This window comes from Mandrillus leucophaeus, unplaced genomic scaffold, assembly GCF_000951045.1.
Source record: "Mandrillus leucophaeus isolate KB7577 unplaced genomic scaffold, Mleu.le_1.0 Scaffold163, whole genome shotgun sequence".
In the NCBI taxonomy this organism is placed as follows: Eukaryota; Metazoa; Chordata; class Mammalia; order Primates; family Cercopithecidae; genus Mandrillus; species Mandrillus leucophaeus.
In genome coordinates, this window is record NW_012101621.1 from 213,395 (window position 1) to 216,104 (window position 2,710).

Consider the following 2,710-nt stretch of genomic DNA (forward strand, 5'->3'; position numbering starts at 1 on the left):
GTTAAAAATGCATTTACTATACCTAAAATTATAGGTTAGCCTGGCTTACTTTGAACATGCTCAGAACATTTAGATTAGACTTCAGTTGATCAAAATAATCTAACAAAATGTCTATTTTATAATAAAGTATTGAATAACTGATATTTATTAAATATGGTACTGAACATAAGAAACAGAATGGTTTTATGGGTACTCACCATTAATGTACATAGCTGAAATCACACAGGACCTGAAGAATTTTTGAAACGTTGAGCTAAAGTTAATTGCTGAGAGATGGGACTAATACTTTGACACAGTCAGTTTCTCTCTCTTACAATGATGAGGGTTGAGAATAGCTGGTAGAAAGTATTGATGCTTGTTGGTGGTTAGTAAGTGTTATGTTCTTCAGGAAGATATCAAGATGGATTATCTACCTTTATTATCATTTGACTGACTGGAAGCTGCAGCTCACCGCTGTTGCACGACATTGTGAGACAGCATTCACAAAATTCAAAATTTGGAGTAGGGTTTCTTTCTCTTTTTTTGAGATGGAGTCTCTCTCTGTTGCCAAGCTGGAGGCAGTGGTGCGATCTTGGCTCACTGCAACACCTTCAACTCCAACTCTCTGGTTCAAGTGATTTTCCTGCCGCAGCCTCCTGAGTAACTGGGATTACAGACACGCACCACAATGCCCAGCTAATTTTTGTATTTTTAGTAGAGATGGTGTTTCACCATGTTGGCCAGGATGGTCTTGATCTCTTGACCTTGTTATCCGCCTGCCTCAGCCTCCCAAAGTGCTGGGATTACAGGCATGAGCCACTGCACCCATCCTGGAGCATGGTTTCTAGTGAATGCATATCACTTTCCATCATCATAAAACTGAAAAATGGTTGAACCATTGTAACTTGGAAACAGTTTGTATTCTGGTATGCACTGTTTTATTATCACTATTCAGAATATTTATGTCTCATTTTTGTATTTCTACTATCATCCTTGTGTTACTTAAGAGCAAGTTGAAAAATTTCCGAATGAAAGGGCCCTGTGTTTCCCAATTCCTTTCCTTTTAACTGCTAGTGTTATTGCCTTATGAAAAAGTATTTTTGAGGGGGCACCCAAGATGACTGAATAGGAACAGCTCCAGCCTCCAGCTCCCAGCATGAGCGACACAGAAGATGGGTGATTTCTACATTTTCAACTGAGGTACCGGGTTCATCTTACTGGGGCATGTCGGACAGTCAGTGATGGTGAGCGGGTGCAGCCCAACCAGCGAGAGCTGAAGCAGGGTGAGGCATCGCCTCACCTGGGAAGCGCAAGGGGGAAGGGAATTCCTTTTCCTAGCCAAGGGAAACTGAGACACAACACCTGGAAAATTGGGTAACTCCCACCCTAATACTGTGCTTTACCAAGGCTCTTAGCAAACGGCATATCAGGAGATTATATCCCACACTTGGCCCAGAGGGTCCCATGCCCACACAGCCTCCCTCATTGCTAGCACAGCAGTCTGATATCTAACTGCAAGGCAGCAGCGAGGCTGGGGGAGGGGCTCCTGCAATTGCTGAGACTTAAGTAGGTAAACAAAGCTGCCTGGAGGCTCGAATTGGGTGGAGCCCACCGCAGCTCAAGGAGGCCTGCCTGCCTCTGTAGACTCCACCTCTGGGGACAGGGCATAGCTAAACCAAAAGCAGCAGAAACCTCTGCAGATGTAAATGTCCCTGTCTGACAGCTTTGAAGAGAGCAGTGGTTCTCCCAGCATGGAAGTTGAGATCTGAGAACGGACAGACTTCCTGCTCAAGTGGGTCTCAGACCCCTGAGTAGCCTAACTGGGAGACATCCCCCACTAGGTGCAGACCGACACCTCACATGGCTGGGTACACTTCTGAGATGAAGCTTCCAGAGCAAGAATCAGACAGCAACACTTGCTGTTCAGCAATATTCTCTCTTCTGCAGCTTCCGCTGCTGATACTCAGGCAAACAGGGTCTGGAGTGGACCTCAAGCAATCTCCAACAGACCTACAGCTGAGGGTCCTGACTGTTACAAGGAAAACTATCAAACAGAAAGGACACCCACACCAAAACCCCATCAGTACATCACCATCATCAAAGACCAAAGGCAGATAAAACCACAAAGATGGGGAAAAAGCATTGCAGAAAAGCTGGAAATTCAAAAAATCAGGGCTCATCTCCCCCTCCAAAGGAACACAGCTCATTGCCAGCAACAGAACAAAACTGGATGGAGAATGACTTTGACGAGTCAAGAGAAGAAGGCTCCAGTTGATCAAACTTCTCAGAGCTAAAGGAGGAACTACGTACCCAGTGCAAAGAAATTAAAAAACTTGAAAAAAAGAATGGAAGAATGGAAAACTAGAATAATCTATGCAGAGAAGACCATAAATGAACTGATAGAGATGAAAACCAAGACATGAGAACTATGTGAAAAATGCACAAGCTTCAGTAACCAACTCGATCAACTGGAAGAAACAGTGTCAGTGACTGAAGATCAAATGAATGAAATGGAGTGAGAAGAGAAGTGTAGAGAAAAAAGAGTAAAAAGAAATGAACAAAGTCTCCAAGAAATATGGGATTATGTGAAAAGGCCAAATCTATGTCTGGTTGGTGTGCATGAAAGTGATGGGGAAAATGGAACCAAGTTGGAAAACACTCCGCAGGATATCATCCAGGAGAACTTCCCCAACCTAGTAAGGCAGGCCAACATTCAAATTCAGGAAATACA